The sequence below is a fragment of the Babylonia areolata genome, chromosome 10, assembly GCF_041734735.1.
Source record: "Babylonia areolata isolate BAREFJ2019XMU chromosome 10, ASM4173473v1, whole genome shotgun sequence".
NCBI classification, from domain to species: domain Eukaryota; kingdom Metazoa; phylum Mollusca; class Gastropoda; order Neogastropoda; family Buccinidae; genus Babylonia; species Babylonia areolata.
This window is the reverse complement of record NC_134885.1, coordinates 44,396,044-44,417,833: the sequence shown is the minus strand read 5'-3', so window position 1 is coordinate 44,417,833 and position 21,790 is coordinate 44,396,044. Positions and strand designations below refer to the sequence as shown.

Here is a 21,790-nt window from a genome sequence, read left to right as displayed (position 1 = left end):
TCCTAGTAACCTCCTACAGAAAAAGAAGAAGAAGGAAAAAGAAGAGAAACAAATTGAAAGAATAACGAACTTGGTACCAACGAACCAACCTGGAGTGCTGGGTCCAACAGCCCAAAGCGGCGACGACACCAAGCACACTCACCACCAGCGCGGGCGGCGAAGTCAGCAAGTAAGCAGATAGGAGAAGAAGGAGAAGGAGAGATAGGAGAAGAAGGAGAAGGAGATTTGTGTGACTGGTTGGTTGGTCAAGGTCTTGGCAACAAAGGGAAGAAGGAAGGAGCGACGCCACGTTGTGTGACGGGAAGAAAACAGTGTCCTGTGCTGTCAGCAGTTCTGTCCGGTGAGTTTGCGAGGAAGCGTGTTCTTGTTTGTTGTTATTTTTCGTTTGTTTGTTTCTGTTCTCTGTCTCTGTCTCTCTCTGTTTCCGTCTCTCTCTCTCTCTGTTTCCGTCTCTCTCTCTCTCTGTTTCCATCTGTCTGTCTGTCTGTCTCTCTGTTTCTGTCTGTCTGTATCTCTGTTTCTCTCTCTCTCTCTCTCTGTCCCCCCCCCTCGCCCCCCCCCCCTCTCTCTGTCCGTCTCTCATTCTCTCTGTATATCTCTGTGTCCATCTCTCTCTCTCTGCCCCCCCGCCACCCCCCTCTGTGTGTGTGTGTGTGTTTTCGTCTCTCTTTCTCTATCTCTCTGTTTCAGTTTCTCTGTTTCTACCTCCCTCCATCCCTCTGTCTCTCTCTTTCTCCACCCCTCCCCTCTCTCTCTCCCCTCCCTCTCTCACACTCTCTCCCCCTAAAGAATTTGTTTCTCATCGTGTTTTGTCTTTGTTTTCTTACTTCATTTTATTGCACTTTGTTTCGTTTTATTTCATTTCTGTTTGTCATTTTGTTTCATCTTATTTTGTTTTGCTTTATTCCATGCTATTTAAGAAATGCTTAACTCAGTTTGTTTTATCATATTTCGTTTATTTCATTCATTCAGTTCCATTTCATTTTGTTACTCAAGTTATTCAATCAATTCGATTTAAGCTAGCAGCGAAGAGAGAGGCGATATGCGGAAGCACAGTGGAAGATATCTGGTTTAACTGTCTCCAAACAAATCTACCAGAAAGCCAAGAACTTCACCTTTCTTGTGCACGAAGCAAAAACTGTTTTTCGGCACCGAGATCTCCAGTTAAATCAAGCAAAGAACTATATTGCATTACAAATAAGCTTTGTGGCAGAACAAAATCTTCTTTGCTTCCTTCTATCTATCCATTTTCATTACTGCCCAGTGTCTTTGCAGATTTTTTCTGCTGAAAAAAATGTTAACCTCAGGAAAAAACTGGATTCACAGTCACTTGTCACATCCCTTGGGAAAAGAATTTCAAGGTGTTCCTTTTGTTGCTTTCACACCTGTTTCAGAGACAGATGTACTCAGTGTGTTGAAAAAGTCTGCTCCAAAAACATGTGACCTGGACCCCCTTCCCACACCACTACTGTATGAGTGTTTGGGTGTTGTTTTGCCTGCACTTACAAACATTATAAATGATTTTTTAATTTCTGGTGTCTTCCCAGATGTATACAAAACTGCACTTGTTAAGCCCCTGCTAAAGAAAGCCTCTCTGGATCACAATGACCTCAAAAGTTTTCGCCCTGTATCCAACCTTGCTTTTGTGTCCAAAATTATTGAAAAAAATTCTCTCCCAATTTTCAGACCATTTAGTATTAAACAGCCTGTTCTCTTCTTTTCAGTCAGCATATAGATCTGCCCATAGCGCTGAAACTGCTTTGTTGAAAGTAGTTAATGACCTGTTACTGTCTGCTGATGAAGGTAAACTGTCTGTGTTAATTTTGCTCGATCCTTTCCAGACTTGAACATGTTTTTGGGAGTTGGTTTTCTTAATACCTATCCAACCGCTTTCAGATTGTCTCTATTAGTAACCTTAAGTCAGATCCAACCCTGATCTCCTATGGTGTGCCACAAGGCTGTGTCCTGGGCCCCGTTCTGTTCGTTCTGTACACTGCTCCTGTTTCTGATGTCATTTCTGGCCATTCTGTTCTTCACCACACTTTTGCTGATGATACTCAGCTACAAAAGTCTGCGGAACCAAACTAAGTACACAATCTAATTCTGTCAATGCAGGATTGTATTCTCGATGTTAAATCCTGGATGACATTCAACAAACTAAAGTTAAATTTTGACAAAACTGAAGCTATGATTATTTCCTCTGCAAGAATGTCCACATCTACTTCTTTTCCTGTCTCTGTTGTGGTTGGTGATGCCACAGTTCAGTTTTCTAAATCAGCAAGAATCTTGGAGTCATTCTTGACTCAAACCTCAACGCAGCATGCACGCTCAGGTAGTAAATCTGATACGCATAGTCAATTGTGAACTTCGTCTCATCAACTCTATCCGTCAGTACCTTTCTGTTGAAGCCATTAACTCTCTTATTTCTGCTTTTGTGCTGTCGCGAATTGACTACTGTAATTCTCTTCTCATAGGCTGTCCACATATTTTTCAGCGAATTAAAAAACTTCAAAACAATGCTGCCCGTCTGACTCTGAGTCCCACGTACTGATCACAAGTCTCCTCACCTCCGCACTCTACATTGGCTCCCCACTGAAGCGAGAATTAAATACAAAGTTGCGTGTCTCTGCTATTCTGCTTTCCACTTTTGAGAGAGTGGTCATGAATGTTTTATGTAACTTGTAATATTTTTCTTTCATGTAAAGCGCCCTGAGCTCTTAGAGAATAAGGGCGCTATGTAAATGTACATTATTATTATTATTATTATTATTAAGTTTGTTTCATTTATTTATTCACGTATTTTTCTCTGAATGAATCAATCTAATTTATCTTAACTTGAATAAACTTATGTTACTACTTAATTAATCTGATTCAAGCTTGTTTCATTTTGTTTTATTTTGTTAGTCATTTATCTATTTTCTCTCGTGTTTAATTTGCACGAGTCAACTTGAAAATTCAGTGCAATGTGCTCTGCATCAGAACACCAACTTAATCCACTGATCGGAATGTACTATAATGATGATGATGATGATAATAATAATAATAATAATAATAATTGTTGTTGTTGTTGCTGCTGTTATTAATATTGTTGTTGTTGATGTTGTAATGATGATTATGGTTAGAATGTTTGTGTTCAACCCACACTGAAGAATGCACATGATGCAATCTGCCCAATTAACCCCTTCACTGTTGCTGACCACTATGCTTGTCAGTGGAGAGCTGTCACCTCAGCTGACCATTCCCCATCTGGACGTTGTCCTGTTGGGATCACACTGACCATTCTCCATTTGGACGTTGTCCTGTTGGGATCACACTGACCATTCTCCATCTGGACGTTGTCCTGTTGGGATCACACTGACCATTCTCCATCTGGACGTTGTCCTGTTGGGATCACACTGCCTGAACATTCTCCATCTGGACGTTGTCCTCTTGGGATCACACTGCCTGACCATTCTCCATCTGGACGTTGTCCTCTTGGGATCACATTGCCTGACCATTCTCCATCTGGACGTTGTCCTGTTGGGATCACACTGTCTGACCATTCTCCATCTGGACGTTGTCCTGTTGGGATCACACTGTCTGACCATTCTCCATCTGGACGTTGTCCTGTTGGGATCACACTGTCTGACCATTCTCCATCTGGACGTTGTCCTGTTGGGATCACACTGTCTGACCATTTCCCATCTGGACGTTGTCCTGTTGGGATCACACTGTCTGACCATTCTCCATCTGGACGTTGTCCTGTTGGGATCACACTGTCTGTGAGCAGTAAAGCCGACTTCAGCACTTCACAGTGAAACATCATGGTCATTGTACAACACTTCACAGTGTAACATCATGGTCATTGTACAGCACTTCACAGTGAAACATCATGGTCATTGTACAGCACTTCACAGTGTAACATCATGGTCATTGTACAGCACTTCACAGTGTAACATCATGGTCATTGTACAGCACTTCACAGTGTAACATCATGGTCATTGTACTTGTGGTTCATGCAGACACACTGCTCTCTTTTCACCAAGGGTCAGCAGTCAAGGGTTAAAGGTCATGAGATCTCAGCAGATGAAAGGGTGATGTAGAGATCTCAGCAGATGAAAGGGTGATGTAGAGATCTCAGCAGATGAAACGGGTGATGCATGATCTGTATGCACTTATAACAGTCAGTCTTGTCCCACTATGACCATCGGAACAGCAGAGCAAGTAACTGTTGTCCTGACTGTATGGGCTGGAATTTGATTATAGCGGAGAGTGTCAAGTTACAACCCCACTCTCCCGACCAGGATCATCTTAGGACAGTCGGCGCTGGAAATGGTCCCCAAATGGAAACTAGCCCCCAAGGCTGCAGCACTAAGAACTAGACTAATGAATATTCAACAGAAAAACAAATCATTCGTCTTGATGGTTCCACTCCATATGACCCAGACCAACATCACATGGCCCTGAATCGTGATGCAGGACGAAGGGGCTTAGCGGCTGCACATCCTGTGTGGAGACCACTGACCTCTGTGTCGCAGCTGTTGAGTGATGAGCCAAACGTGGTGGCTTGCAGCACTTTGCACCCTACCCCCCCCCCCCCTCCCTCCTCTCTTCCTCTCCATCCCTCCCCTCTCTCTCTTCCTGTCACCCCTCCCACCCTCTCACACACTCTCTCTCTCCCTCCCTCCCTCCTCTCTCTCTCTGTGGAAGAGGAAGTTGTCTTGATCAAAACACATTGAAAGAGTAACCAAAAACGTTGCTTCGAAGTTATATCAGTTGATAAAAAAGAAACATTTCCTCACGATACATGCAACAAAAACATTATTTTATCCACACATTCAATCCAGTATTGACCACGTGTCTGCGCTTTGGGATTCAGCAGGCAGTAATTGTCTTAAAATGTACTGATTATGCTTCAATGTCATTAACGTCATATATCTATCTATCTATCTATCTATCTATATATATATATATATATAAATATGTGTGTGTGTGTGTGTGTGTGTGCGTGTGTGTGTGTGTGTGTGTGTGTGTAGATATGTTGGTAAATAGGTAGATAAATAGACAGACAGACAGAACGAACGAACGAACGAACGAAATTTTATTTTACGAGGATAAAGGAGTAAGCACACACATAAACAGATAGATAGATAGATAGACGGATAGACAGATATGCTTACTTCACTACCCTATTGAAAAACTATTCGTATCGTATTGTATCGTATCGTATCGTATCGTTTCTCTCTCTCTCACTCTCTCTCTCTCTCCCTCTCTCTCTTCTGTCTGCTTGTTTCTTTCTATCTCTCTCTGTCTCTGCGTCTGTCGGTATATCTGGCTCTCTGTCTCTGCCTGTCTGTCTGTCTGTCCGTTTGTCTCTCTTTCCCTCTCCCCTTCTCTCTCTCTCTCTCTCACTCCATCTCTTTCATCTTATTTATTAGTCTATTATTTCTATTGGGGGACGGGGGGTGCGCTGAGGATAAAGAATGTAGGATTGATTGTAATTTTTTAAGAAAAATCTCCTGTTCTCCCCTGACAAAAACAAAAACTAACCGAATCGAAAAGAATGGACTGGGTCTAAAGCAAACACATCAACAATCCCCCGCTGCCAAAAACCCACGGTATTCAGATGGAGTTTCGAAAATGCCAGTGAAACGAAATGCAGTGGCTCAATTCTTTGAGTGTTGAAAAGAAAACAGCTAGAAAGGTCTCTCCGGAAAGCTGACTCGGAGCAGGGAACTCATACCCACTGTGTCCAGGTCTGGAAAACGTAAGGCGGGGCCCATTCCTCTCCTTCTGATTGATTGATATGGATACTTACATAGCACCTATCCTCGGTCGGAGACCAAGCTGTAAGCGCTTTACAAAAACAGAGTCCTTTGCACAACAGGCTGCCTACCTGGGTAGAGCTGACTGATGGCTGCCACTGAGCGCTCATCATTCGTTTCCTGTGTCAGTCAGTCAGATTTCAGGCACACATATACACACTCAGACAGACATGTAACATTTTACGTGTATGACCGTTTTTACCCTGTCATGTAGGCAGCTTTTCTCCGTCTTTTTCGGGGGTGTGCATGCTGGGTATATTCTTATTTCCATAACATACCGAACGCGGACATGGATTACAGTATCTTCAACGTGCGTATTTGATATTCTGCGTGCGTATACACACGAAGGCGGTTCAGGCACTAACAGGTCTACACATAATTATGTTGACCTGGGAGATCACAAAAATCTTCACCCTTCACCCACCAAGCGCCGTCACCGAGATTCGAACCCGGGACTCTCAGATTGAAAGTCCAACGCTTTAACCATTCGGCTTTTGCGCCCGTTCCCAGTTAACCTTCTCCCAAACCGGTCAGATACCTGTTTACACCTGGATGGAGTGAGAACACTGGGAGTGAAGGGCCTTTCCTGGGACACAGTACCACACCTGTCACACCTAACGTGGGTAAAGAAGGGACACAGCACCACACCTGTCACACCCAGTGTGGGTAAAGAAGGGACACAGCACCACACCTGACACACCTAACGTGGGTAAAGAAGGGACACAGCACCACACCTGTCACACCTAACGTGGGTAAAGAAGGGACACAGCACCACACCTGTCACACCCAGTGTGGGTAAAGAAGGGACACAGCACCACACCTGTCACACCTAACGTGGGTAAAGAAGGGACACAGCACCACACCTGTCACACACCTAAAGTGGGTAAAGAAGGGGCACAGCACCACACCTGTCACACCCAACGTGGGTAAAGAAGGGACACAGCACCACACCTGTCACACCCAACGTGGGTAAAGAAGGGACACAGCACCACACCTGTCACACCCAACGTGGGTAAAGAAGGGACACAGCACCACACCTGTCACACCCAACGTGGGTAAAGAAGGGACACAGCACCACACCTGTCACACCCAACGTGGGTAAAGAAGGGACACAGCACCACACCTGTCACACACAGTGTGGGTAAAGAAGGGACACAGCACCACACCTGTCACACCTAACGTGGGTAAAGAAGGGACACAGCACCACACCTGTCACACCCAATGTGGGTAAAGAAGGGACACAGCACCACACCTGTCACACACACTGTGGGTAAAGAAGGGACACAGCACCACACCTGTCACACCTAACGTGGGTAAAGAAGGGACACAGCACCACACCTGTCACACCCAATGTGGGTAAAGAAGGGACACAGCAGCACACCTGTCACACCCAACGTGGGTAAAGAAGGGACACAGCACCACACCTGTCACACCTAACGTGGGTAAAGAAGGGACACAGCACCACACCTGTCACACACAGTGTGGGTAAAGAAGGGACACAGCACCACACCTGTCACACCCAACGTGGGTAAAGAAGGGACACAGCACCACACCTGTCACACCCAACGTGGGTAAAGAAGGGACACAGCAGCACACCTGTCACACCCAACGTGGGTAAAGAAGGGACACAGCACCACACCTGTCACACACCCAACGTGGGAAAGAAGGGACACAGCACCACAACTGTCACACACCCAACGTGGGTAAAGAAGGGACACAGCACCACACCTGTCACACCTAACGTGGGTAAAGAAGGGACACAGCACCACACCTGTCACACACACTGTGGGTAAAGAAGGGACACAGCACCACACCTGTCACACCTAACGTGGGTAAAGAAGGGACACAGCACCACACCTGTCACACCCAACGTGGGTAAAGAAGGGACACAGCACCACACCTGTCACACCCAACGTGGGTAAAGAAGGGACACAGCACCACACCTGTCACACACAGTGTGGGTAAAGAAGGGACACAGCACCACACCTGTCACACCTAACGTGGGTAAAGAAGGGACACAGCACCACACCTGTCACACCCAATGTGGGTAAAGAAGGGACACAGCACCACACCTGTCACACACACTGTGGGTAAAGAAGGGACACAGCACCACACCTGTCACACCTAACGTGGGTAAAGAAGGGACACAGCACCACACCTGTCACACCCAATGTGGGTAAAGAAGGGACACAGCACCACACCTGTCACACCCAATGTGGGTAAAGAAGGGACACAGCACCACACCTGTCACACCCAACGTGGGTAAAGAAGGGACACAGCACCACACCTGTCACACCTAACGTGGGTAAAGAAGGGACACAGCACCACACCTGTCACACACAGTGTGGGTAAAGAAGGGACACAGCACCACACCTGTCACACACACTGTGGGTAAAGAAGGGACACAGCACCACACCTGTCACACACCTAACGTGGGTAAAGAAGGGACACAGCACCACACCTGTCACACACACTGTGGGTAAAGAAGGGACACAGCACCACACCTGTCACACACCTAAATGGGTAAAGAAGGGACACAGCACCACACCTGTCACACCTAACGTGGGTAAAGAAGGGACACAGCACCACACCTGTCACACCCAATGTGGGTAAAGAAGGGACACAGCACCACACCTGTCACACACACTGTGGGTAAAGAAGGGACACAGCACCACACCTGTCACACCTAACGTGGGTAAAGAAGGGACACAGCACCACACCTGTCACACCCAATGTGGGTAAAGAAGGGACACAGCAGCACACCTGTCACACCCAACGTGGGTAAAGAAGGGACACAGCACCACACCTGTCACACCTAACGTGGGTAAAGAAGGGACACAGCACTACACCTGTCACACACAGTGTGGGTAAAGAAGGGACACAGCACCACACCTGTCACACCCAACGTGGGTAAAGAAGGGACACAGCACCACACCTGTCACACCCAACGTGGGTAAAGAAGGGACACAGCAGCACACCTGTCACACCCAACGTGGGTAAAGAAGGGACACAGCACCACACCTGTCACACACCCAACGTGGGAAAGAAGGGACACAGCACCACAACTGTCACACACCCAACGTGGGTAAAGAAGGGACACAGCACCACACCTGTCACACCTAACGTGGGTAAAGAAGGGACACAGCACCACACCTGTCACACACACTGTGGGTAAAGAAGGGACACAGCACCACACCTGTCACACCTAACGTGGGTAAAGAAGGGACACAGCACCACACCTGTCACACCCAACGTGGGTAAAGAAGGGACACAGCACCACACCTGTCACACCCAACGTGGGTAAAGAAGGGACACAGCACCACACCTGTCACACACAGTGTGGGTAAAGAAGGGACACAGCACCACACCTGTCACACCTAACGTGGGTAAAGAAGGGACACAGCACCACACCTGTCACACCTAACGTGGGTAAAGAAGGGACACAGCACCACACCTGTCACACCTAACGTGGGTAAAGAAGGGACACAGCACCACACCTGTCACACCCAATGTGGGTAAAGAAGGGACACAGCACCACACCTGTCACACACACTGTGGGTAAAGAAGGGACACAGCACCACACCTGTCACACCTAACGTGGGTAAAGAAGGGACACAGCACCACACCTGTCACACCCAATGTGGGTAAAGAAGGGACACAGCACCACACCTGTCACACACACTGTGGGTAAAGAAGGGACACAGCACCACACCTGTCACACCTAACGTGGGTAAAGAAGGGACACAGCACCACACCTGTCACACCCAATGTGGGTAAAGAAGGGACACAGCACCACACCTGTCACACCCAATGTGGGTAAAGAAGGGACACAGCACCACACCTGTCACACCCAACGTGGGTAAAGAAGGGACACAGCACCACACCTGTCACACCTAACGTGGGTAAAGAAGGGACACAGCACCACACCTGTCACACACAGTGTGGGTAAAGAAGGGACACAGCACCACACCTCTCACACCCAACGTGGGTAAAGAAGGGACACAGCACCACACCTGTCACACCCAGTGTGGGTAAAGAAGGGACACAGCACCACACCTGTCACACACACTGTGGGTAAAGAAGGGACACAGCACCACACCTGTCACACCTAACGTGGGTAAAGAAGGGACACAGCACCACACCTGTCACACACACTGTGGGTAAAGAAGGGACACAGCACCACACCTGTCACACCTAACGTGGGTAAAGAAGGGACACAGCACCACACCTGTCACACACACTGTGGGTAAAGAAGGGACACAGCACCACACCTGTCACACCCAGTGTGGGTAAAGAAGGGACACAGCACCACACCTGTCACACACACTGTGGGTAAAGAAGGGACACAGCACCACACCTGTCACACACCTAACGTGGGTAAAGAAGGGACACAGCACCACACCTGTCACACACCTAACGTGGGTAAAGAAGGGACACAGCACCACACCTGTCACACACACTGTGGGTAAAGAAGGGACACAGCACCACACCTGTCACACCTAACGTGGGTAAAGAAGGGACACAGCACCACACCTGTCACACACACTGTGGGTAAAGAAGGGACACAGCACCACACCTGTCACACACACTGTGGGTAAAGAAGGGACACAGCACCACACCTGTCACACACCTAACGTGGGTAAAGAAGGGACACAGCACCACACCTGTCACACACCTAACGTGGGTAAAGAAGGGACACAGCACCACACCTGTCACACACACTGTGGGTAAAGAAGGGACACAGCACCACACCTGTCACACACACTGTGGGTAAAGAAGGGACACAGCACCACACCTGTCACACATACTGTGGGTAAAGAAGGGACACAGCACCACACCTGTCACACCCAATGTGGGTAAAGAAGGGACACAGCACCACACCTGTCACACACACTGTGGGTAAAGAAGGGACACAGCACCACACCTGTCACACCCAGTGTGGGTAAAGAAGGGACACAGCACCACACCTGTCACACCCAGTGTGGGTAAAGAAGGGACACAGCACCACACCTGTCACACACACTGTGGGTAAAGAAGGGACACAGCACCACACCTGTCACACACACTGTGGGTAAAGAAGGGACACAGCACCACACCTGTCACACACACTGTGGGTAAAGAAGGGACACAGCACCACACCTGTCACACACCTAAAGTGGGTAAAGAAGGGACACAGCACCACACCTGTCACACACCTAACGTGGGTAAAGAAGGGACACAGCACCACACCTGTCACACACCTAACGTGGGTAAAGAAGGGACACAGCACCACACCTGTCACACACACTGTGGGTAAAGAAGGGACACAGCACCACACCTGTCACACACCTAAAGTGGGTAAAGAAGGGACACAGCACCACACCTGTCACACCTAACGTGAGTAAAGAAGGGACACAGCACCACACCTGTCACACCCACTGTGGGTAAAGAAGGGACACAGCACCACACCTGTCACACCCACTGTGGGTAAAGAAGGGACACAGCACCACACCTGTCACACCTAACGTGGGTAAAGAAGGGACACAGCACCACACCTGTCACACCCACTGTGGGTAAAGAAGGGACACAGCACCACACCTGTCACACCCAACGTGGGTAAAGAAGAGTGATGACAAAGCACTACCGTGGGATTCACACAAAATAATAAACACTTCGAGGCATAATTAACAAAAGAAATGAAACTTTACCGATACAGTAAACAACACGAGACAATAACCTAAGACTACGAACATAACAGAGAAAATTTAAAAGAAAAAGGACCGAGTAAAGGAAATATGAGGAAATAGAAAGTGAAGCGAAGACCGCTCAGTCCGCTAACACCGTGTAATAGAACGTGAAGCGAAGACCGCTCAGTCCGCTAACACCGTGTAATAGAACGTGAAGCGAAGACCGCTCAGTCCGCTAACACCGTGTAATAGAACGTGAAGCGAAGACCGCTCAGTCCGCTAACACCGTGTCACCACCACAGCCCGGCCCACACATCCCTACATCATACATACACATTCTCACCCTCCAAAAAGTCGCAGTCACCAACTACACAGCGCCACACCTAACATCACCAACTACACAGCGCCACACCTAACATCACCAACTACACAGCGCCACACCTAACAGAAACAGCACACACAGTTCACACAAGGCAAATCTATCCGGTCGCTCTTGTGACAATGCCGAAACGGAGCCCGGGGTCCTGGTTTCTGGTGACCACCGGATCAGATGTCCAGCGGTTGATTCACTCTGCCTCACCGCTTCATGGACACTCGTCAGTTGTTCTGTTTCCGGCATGCCACAAAGTGGGCTGTCCGCTCGGTTCGGTAGATGTGATTATAGACCGCACTGAGCCGTGCGTTTCATTTTCCTCTAACCGTCCGTCCCCACCCCCTCCCTCAACCTGTGACATCCGAAAGGTGTGGACATAACACAGTGCTGGCCTCCTTCACTCTCCCCCTGTCTCTGTCTCTGTCTCTCTCTCACGTACACACACACACACACACACACACACACACACACACACACACACACACACACACACACATTCTTCTTTACCGTTCAGTCAAGAACCTTGGCGTTGTCTAAGACAACACATTGTCCATGCGAAAAAAGAACAACAACAAAAAAAACCCCACAACAACAAACAATAAACAAACAAACCCCCCACAACCCCAAACCACTTGTACAGACCTGCCATCCTTGCTAAGTCAATGACGGCGCATCACCGAGATTCCGAAACACTTGTTCACCGATGCATCATCTAAACTGGTCATTTCTCCCATTCCATGTCGCCTCAACGACTGTTACTCTTGTCTGGTTTGCCTGCCTCATGCATTCACCTCCTTCAGCGCATGCAAAAGTCTACCACTCGAATTGTCCTCAGGAAGAAAAGATCTGAGCACTGCTCTCTTGCAATCTCTTCATTGGTTCCCTGTCTCACACAGACTACAGAACAAGATCTATGCTGTGAATAATTATATGAACAACTCTGTCCCGTCCTGTCTCCGTGACCACCTCCTCCCCATCCACCCCACCCCTCTCTCTCTTGTGCTCAGCTTCAGATCCAGTCTGTTCCCACACTCCTAGATTCCTTCTCTGTCCCTGGACCTAATGCTTGCCATGAGCTCCCTCTGTCACTTCGTCAGATCTCTTCTCTCAGCTCCTTCTTCTTCTTCTTCGTTCGTGGGCTGCAACTCCCACGTTCACTCGTATGTACACGAGTGGGCTTTTACGAGTATGACAGTTTTAACTCCGCCATGTAGGCAGCCGTACTCCGTTTACGGGGGTTCAACTCTTTCAAGCCTGGCCTCTTCACACCTGACTTTTCCTCTCTTCGAGACTGCACTGTCTCCAGCTGTCTATGTACATGTATTCATCAGTGTTTTTTCTCCTTCTAACTGCAGCTGTGTCGGTGCTTGAAAGCGCTGATTTGTTTCAGCTCTGTTATCATGAATATAATGACGATAATGATGATGATGATGATGATGATGACGATGATGATGATGATGATGATGATGATGATAATCCATCTTATTATTATTGTTCTTTTTTGTTGTTCTATTGTTGTTCTTCTTGCTCTTCTATTTCTTGTTGTTGTTCTTCCTCCTCCCCCTCTTCTTCTCAATGAACATCAGCATATAAAGTACCCTAGAAATCAATAATGTAAATGAAGCTTACTGAATGATATGAACTGTGAATTAATACGTGATAATACCCACACAGTCACTCACGTGTGTGACTATCATCCTCAAAAAGTCCAGCACGAATCACATAGGAATGTTTCAAAGCAGACGTCACATTATGATTCACACATCGTACATTTATTTTAGTCCGGTTTCCCCTTGTTGGTGTATCTGTACACCTTCATTTCTGGTTTCCATTTCCAAGGAATATGATTCTGGTTCTGCTCACTCTAACTCGCCCCCTCTTAGCACGAACAAGGGGAGTTCAAACAATGGATTTTCTGTCACAAATCACAATTTCTTTCCCCCTTTCATTGAAGAAATGTATGTGACAGCCATTTCAACGATGTAATCAATACCGTCTGCCCAAACCCAATACTTCGGTCCCACCAGTCATACTGTAAATAGTATGGAAAGAAATAACCATTTTTTTTCTGGAGCAGTGTGTGTGTGTGTGTGTGTGTGTGTGTGTGTGTGTGTGTGTGTGTGTTACACACACATATACATATGCATATTTCTTCGATTATGGTGTTACTTTCTCGATATCGTTTCTTTCTTTTTCATTAAAAAAACAAATTATTTCTTTGTTGTCGCCTTTCTGTTTCGTTCTTTCGTTGTTTATGTATATTTCTTTCCGTCCGTCCATCCGTCTATCTGTCTATCTATCCACCAGTCCATTCATCCGTCATTCCATCTATTTGTTTTATTCTCATTATTTTTCTTGCATTCTGTCCTACGCCCTTTTCTTCCCCTCTTCCTCATTCGTCTCCTCCCGCCCTTTCTTTTTCTGGAATGAGAAAGGCATTAGCATAATGTTCAAAGTAGCAGTTCCGTTTTTACCGAGGGAGACGTTTTAAGAACTGTGAAATAATGCATGCTCATTTCTGACAGTCAGTTGACTATTCTTTTCCTGAAAGAGAGAGAGAGAGAGAGAGAGAGAGAGAGAGAGAGAGAGAGAGAGAGAGAGAGAGAGAGAGCGAAGAAGAACAACAAAAAACAAAACCAGCCCACTGCCTCTTATCTCCCTCTCCTCTCTCTCTCATTCTTCCAAACCCACAATTCTTCTTGCCGGACACACACACACACACACACACACACACACACACACACACACACACACACACACACACACACACACACACACACACACGCCCTGCACCCCCGCCCCACCCCCCACACTCACAAATAAAACATAATTTAGCCAGCATGCATTTGCGGCATCACATGTTTGTAAATAGAGGGAGAGTGGCAACAGCATGTTGGTGAATAAAGAATGGGGTGGGGGGGGGAGCAGGGGGAGGGCGGGGGGTCAGAGGACAGAAACAGAAGGTGGGTGATAGAGAAAGGACACGGGGAAAGATTCAGTCAGAGGACAGCAGTCAGTCAGAGGACAGCAGTCAGTCAGAGGACAGCAGTCAGTCAGAGGACAGCAGTCAGTCAGAGGACAGCAGTCAGTCAGAGGACAGCAGTCAGACAGAGGACAGCAGTCAGTCAGAGGACAGCAGTCAGACAGAGAACAGCAGTCAGTCAGAGAACAGCAGTCAGACAGAGGACAGCAGTCAGACAGAGAACAGCAGTCAGACAGAGAACAGCAGTCAGTCAGAGAACAGCAGTCAGTCAGAGGACAGCAGTCAGACAGAGGACAGCAGTCAGTCAGAGAACAGCAGTCAGACAGAAGACAGCAGTCAGTCAGACAGAGGACAGCAGTCAGTCAGAGAACAGCAGTCAACAGCAGTCAGACAGAGGACAGCAGTCAACAGCAGTCAGACAGAGAACAGCAGTCAGTCAGAGGACAGCAGTCAGACAGAGGACAGCAGTCAGTCAGAGAACAGCAGTCAGACAGAAGACAGCAGTCAGTCAGTCAGAGGACAGCAGTCAGACAGAGAACAGCAGACAGAGAACAGCAGTCAGACAGAGGACAGCAGTCAACAGCAGTCAGACAGAGAACAGCAGTCAGACAGAGGACAGCAGTCAGACAGAGAACAGCAGTCAGACAGAGAACAGCAGTCAGACAGAGGACAGCAGTCAACAGCAGTCAGACAGAGAACAGCAGTCAGACAGAGGACAGCAGTCAGTCAGACAGAGAACAGCAGACAGAGAACAGCAGTCAGACAGAGAACAGCAGACAGAGAACAGCAGTCAGACAGAGAACAGCAGTCAGACAGAGGACAGCAGTCAGTCAGAGAACAGCAGTCAGACAGAGGACAGCAGTCAGACAGAGGACAGCAGTCAGTCAGAGAACAGCAGACAGAGAACAGCAGTCAGACAGAGAACAGCAGTCAGACAGAGAACAGCAGTCAGTCAGAGAACAGCAGACAGAGAACAGCAGTCAGACAGAGAACAGCAGTCAGACAGAGAACAGCAGTCAGTCAGAGAACAGCAGTCAGTCAGAGAACAGCAGACAGAGAACAGCAGTCAGACAGAGAACAGCAGTCAGACAGAGAACAGCAGTCAGTCAGAGAACAGCAGACAGAGAACAGCAGTCAGACAGAGAACAGCAGTCAGACAGAGAACAGCAGTCAGTCAGAGAACAGCAGACAGAGAACAGCAGTCAGACAGAGAACAGCAGTCAGACAGAGAACAGCAGTCAGACAGAGGACAGCAGTCAGTCAGAGAACAGCAGACAGAGAACAGCAGTCAGACAGAGAACAGCAGTCAGACAGAGAACAGCAGTCAGTCCGAGAACAGCAGACAGAGAACAGCAGTCAGACAGAGAACAGCAGTCAGTCAGAGAACAGCAGACAGAGAACAGCAGTCAGACAGAGAACAGCAGTCAGACAGAGAACAGCAGTCAGTCAGAGAACAGCAGACAGAGAACAGCAGTCAGACAGAGAACAGCAGTCAGACAGAGAACAGCAGTCAGTCAGAGAACAGCAGACAGAGAACAGCAGTCAGACAGAGGACAGCAGTCAGTCAGAGAACAGCAGTCAGACAGAGAACAGCAGTCAGACAGAGGACAGCAGTCAACAGCAGTCAGACAGAGGACAGCAGTCAGACAGAGAACAGCAGTCAGACAGAGGACAGCAGTCAGACAGAGGACAGCAGTCAGACAGAGAACAGCAGTCAGACAGAGGACAGCAGTCAGTCAGAGAACAGCAGTCAGACAGAGAACAGCAGTCAGACAGAGGACAGCAGTCAACAGCAGTCAGACAGAGAACAGCAGTCAGACAGAGAACAGCAGTCAGAGGACAGCAGTCAGACAGAGAACAGCAGTCAGACAGAGGACAGCAGTCAGACAGAGGACAGCAGTCAGTCAGACAGAGGACAGCAGTCAGACAGAGGACAGCAGTCAGACAGAGGACAGCAGTCAGTCAGAGGACAGCAGTCAGACAGAGAACAGCAGTCAGACAGAGGACAGCAGTCAGACAGAGAACAGCAGTCAGACAGAGGACAGCAGTCAACAGCAGTCAGACAGAGAACAGCAGTCAGAGGACAGCAGTCAGACAGAGAACAGCAGTCAGAGGACAGCAGTCAGACAGAGGACAGCAGACAGAGAACAGCAGTCAGACAGAGGACAGCAGTCAGGACAGAGAACAGCAGTCAGACAGAGAACAGCAGACAGAGAACAGCAGTCAGACAGAGGACAGCAGACAGACAGAGAACAGCAGTCAGACAGAGGACAGCAGACAGACAGAGAACAGCAGTCAGACAGAGGACAGCAGTCAGACAGAGGACAGCAGTCAGACAGAGGACAGCAGTCAGTCAGAGGACAGCAGTCAGTCAGAGGACAGCAGTCAGTCAGAGAACAGCAGTCAGACAGAGGACAGCAGTCAGTCAGAGGACAGCAGTCAGTCAGAGGACAGCAGTCAGTCAGAGAACAGCAGTCAGACAGAGGACAGCAGACAGAGAACAGCAGTCAGACAGAGAACAGCAGTCAGACAGAGGACAGCAGTCAGACAGAGAACAGCAGTCAGACAGAGGACAGCAGTCAGACAGAGGACAGCAGTCAGACAGAGGACAGCAGTCAGTCAGTCAGAGAACAGCAGTCAGACAGAGGACAGCAGTCAGACAGAGAACAGCAGTCAGACAGAGGACAGCAGTCAGACAGAGAACAGCAGACAGAGAACAGCAGTCAGACAGCAGTCAGACAGAGGACAGCAGTCAGACAGAGAACAGCAGTCAGACAGAGGACAGCAGTCAGACAGAGAACAGCAGACAGAGAACAGCAGTCAGACAGAGAACAGCAGTCAGACAGAGAACAGCAGACAGAGAACAGCAGTCAGACAGAGAACAGCAGTCAGACAGAGGACAGCAGTCAGTCAGAGGACAGCAGTCAGACAGAGAACAGCAGTCAGACAGCAGTCAGACAGAGAACAGCAGTCAGACAGAGGACAGCAGTCAGTCAGAGGACAGCAGTCAGACAGAGAACAGCAGTCAGACAGAGGACAGCAGTCAGACAGAGAACAGCAGTCAGACAGCAGTCAGACAGAGAACAGCAGTCAGACAGAGGACAGCAGTCAGTCAGAGGACAGCAGTCAGACAGAGAACAGCAGTCAGACAGCAGTCAGACAGAGAACAGCAGTCAGACAGAGGACAGCAGTCAGTCAGAGGACAGCAGTCAGACAGAGAACAGCAGTCAGACAGCAGTCAGACAGAGAACAGCAGTCAGACAGAGAACAGCAGTCAGACAGAGGACAGCAGTCAGACAGAGGACAGCAGTCAGACAGAGGACAGCAGTCAGACAGCAGTCAGACAGAGGACAGCAGTCAGACAGAGAACAGCAGACAGACAGAGGACAGCAGTCAGTCAGACAGAGAACAGCAGTCCAGACAGGGACAGCAGTCAGACAGAGAACAGCAGTCAGACAGAGGACAGCAGTCAGTCAGAGGACAGCAGTCAGACAGAGGACAGCAGATCAGACAGAGGACAGCAGTCAGACAGAGGACAGCAGTCAGACAGCAGTCAGACAGAGGACAGCAGTCAGACAGAGAACAGCAGACAGAGAACAGCAGTCAGACAGAGAACAGCCAGTCAGTCAGAGGACAGCAGTCAGAGGACAGCAGTCAGACAGCAGTCCAGACAGAGGACAGCAGTCAGACAGAGAACAGCAGACAGAGAACAGCAGACAGAGAACAGCAGACAGAGAACCAGCAGTCAGACAGAGAACAGCAGTCAGACAGAGAACAGCAGACAGAGGACAGCAGTCAGACAGAGGACAGCAGTCAGACAGAGAACAGCAGACAGAGGACAGCAGTCAGACAGAGAACAGCAGACAGAGGACAGCAGTCAGACAGAGGACAGCAGTCAGACAGAGAACAGCAGTCAGACAGAGAACAGCAGACAGAGGACAGCAGTCAGACAGAGGACAGCAGTCAGACAGAGAACAGCAGTCAGACAGAGAACAGCAGACAGAGGACAGCAGCTCAGACAGAGGACAGCAGTCAGACAGAGAACAGCAGACAGAGGACAGCAGTCAGACAGAGGACAGCAGTCAGACAGAGAACAGCAGACAGAGGACAGCAGTCAGACAGAGAACAGCAGACAGAGAACAGCAGTCAGACAGAGAACAGCAGACAGAGGACAGCAGTCAGACAGAGGACAGCAGTCAGACAGAGAACAGCAGTCAACAGCAGTCAGACAGAGAACAGCAGTCAGACAGAGGACAGCAGTCAGTCAGAGGACAGCAGTCAGACAGAGAACAGCAGTCAGTCAGACAGAGAACAGCAGTCAGACAGAGAACAGCAGTCAGTCAGAGGACAGCAGTCAGACAGAGAACAGCAGACAGAGGACAGCAGTCAGACAGAGGACAGCAGTCAGTCAGAGGACAGCAGTCAGACAGAGAACAGCAGTCAGTCAGACAGAGAACAGCAGTCAGACAGAGAACAGCAGTCAGTCAGAGAACAGCAGTCAGTCAGAGAACAGCAGTCAGACAGAGGACAGCAGTCAGACAGAGAACAGCAGTCAGTCAGAGAAACAGCAGACAGAGAACAGCAGTCAGACAGAGAACAGCAGTCAGTCAGCAGTCAGTCAGAGAACAGCAGTCAGAACAGAGAACAGCAGTCAGTCAGAGGACAGCCGTCAGACAGAGAACAGCAGTCAGACAGAGGACAGCAGTCAGACAGAGAACAGCAGTCAGTCAGAGAACAGCAGTCAGACAGAGAACAGCAGTCAGAGGACAGCAGTCAGACAGAGGACAGCAGTCAGACAGAGAACAGCAGTCAGACAGAGAACAGCAGTCAGAGGACAGCAGTCAGACAGAGGACAGCAGTCAGACAGAGAACAGCAGTCAGACAGAGGACAGCAGTCAGACAGAGAACAGCAGTCAGACAGAGAACAGCAGTCAGAGGACAGCAGTCAGGACAGAGAACAGCAGTCAGACAGAGAACAGCAGTCAGACAGAGGACAGCAGTCAGTCAGACAGAGAACAGCAGTCAGAGGACAGCAGTCAGACAGAGACCAGCAGTCAGACAGAGAACAGCAGTCAGACAGAGGACAGCAGTCAGACAGAGGACAGCAGTCAGACAGAGAACAGCAGTCAGTCAGCAGTCAGGACAGCGAACAGCAGTCAGTCAGAGAACAGCAGTCAGTCAGCAGTCAGTCAGAGGACAGGCAGTCAGTCAGCAGTCAGACAGAGGACAGCAGTCAGTCAGCAGTCAGACAGAGAACAGCAGTCAGTCAGAGGACAGCAGTCAGTCAGCAGTCAGTCAGAGGACAGCAGTCAGTCAGCAGTCAGACAGAGAACAGCAGTCAGACAGAGGACAGCAGTCAGACAGAGGACAGCAGTCAGTCAGAGGACAGCAGTCAGTCAGAGGACAGCAGTCAGACAGAGGACAGCAGTCAGTCAGAGGACAGCAGTCAGACAGAGGACAGCAGTCAGTCAGCAGTCAGACAGAGGACAGCAGTCAGTCAGAGGACAGCAGTCAGTCAGCAGTCAGACAGAGAACAGCAGTCAGTCAGAGGACAGCAGTCAGAGGACAGCAGTCAGTCAGAGGACAGCAGTCAGTCAGCAGTCAGACAGAGGACAGCAGTCAGTCAGAGAACAGCAGTCAGTCAGAGGACAGCAGTCAGTCAGAGGACAGCAGTCAGTCAGAGAAGAGCAGTCAGTCAGCAGTCAGACAGAGGACAGCAGTCAGTCAGGAGAACAGCAGTCAGAGGACAGCAGTCAGTCAGAGAACAGCAGTCAGTCAGCAGTCAGACAGAGGACAGCAGTCAGTCAGAGAACAGCAGTCTAGTCAGTGGACAGCAGTCAGTCAGAGGACAGCAGTCAGACAGAGAACAGCAGTCAGGACAGAGAACAGCAGTCAGTCAGAGGGACAGCAGTCAGTCAGAGACAGCAGTCAGACAGAGGACAGCAGTACAGCCAGAGGACAGCAGACAGAGAACAGCAGTCAGTCAGAGGACAGCAGTCAGTCAGAGGACCAGCCGGCAGACGGAGGACAGCAGACAGAGAACAGCAGTCAGACAGAGGACAGCAGTCAGTCAGAGGACAGCAGTCAGTCAGAGAACAGCAGTCAGACAGAGAACAGCAGTCAGTCAGAGGACAGCAGTCAGTCAGAGGGACAGCAGTCAGACAGAGAACAGCAGTCAGTCAGAGGACAGCAGTCAGACAGAGAACAGCCGTCAGACAGAGAACAGCAGTCAGACAGAGGACAGCAGTCAGTCAGAGGACAGCAGTCAGTCAGAGGACAGCAGTCAGTCAGAGAACAGCAGTCAGACAGAGGACAGCAGTCAGTCAGAGGACAGCAGTCAGTCAGAGGACAGCAGTCAGTCAGAGAACAGCAGTCAGACAGAGGACAGCAGACAGAGAACAGCAGTCAGACAGAGGACAGCAGTCAGTCAGAGGACAGCAGTCAGACAGAGAACAGCAGTCAGACAGAGGACAGCAGTCAGTCAGAGGACAGCAGTCAGTCAGAGGACAGCAGTCAGTCAGAGAACAGCAGTCAGACAGAGGACAGCAGTCAGTCAGCAGTCAGTCAGAGGACAGCAGTCAGTCAGAGGACAGCAGTCAGTCAGAGGACAGCAGTCAGACAGAGGACAGCAGTCAGTCAGCAGTCAGACAGAGAACAGCAGTCAGTCAGAGGACAGCAGTCAGACAGAGGACAGCAGTCAGACAGAGGACAGCAGTCAGTCAGAGAACAGCAGTCAGACAGAGAACAGCAGTCAGTCAGAGGACAGCAGTCAGTCAGAGGACAGCAGTCAGACAGAGGACAGCAGTCAGTCAGCAGTCAGACAGAGAACAGCAGTCAGTCAGAGAACAGCAGTCAGGACAGAGAACAGCAGTCAGTCAGAGGACAGCAGTCAGACAGAGGACAGCAGTCAGACAGAGGACAGCAGTCAGACAGAGAACAGCAGTCAGTCAGAGGACAGCAGTCA

The 21,790-nt window shown here is 49.1% G+C and overlaps 1 protein-coding gene across 1 annotated transcript in view; it reads left to right on the top strand.

Moving 5' to 3' along the window:
• Positions 1 to 200: 200 nt before the first annotated feature.
• The window catches only part of LOC143286617 (uncharacterized), a 99,300-nt gene continuing 77,710 nt past the window's right edge, over positions 201 to 21,790 (top strand). Inside the window, exon 1 of the mRNA XM_076594259.1 lies at positions 201 to 340. The gene's annotated coding sequence lies outside the window, so the exon portion shown is untranslated. The remainder of the gene's footprint in view (positions 341 to 21,790) is intronic.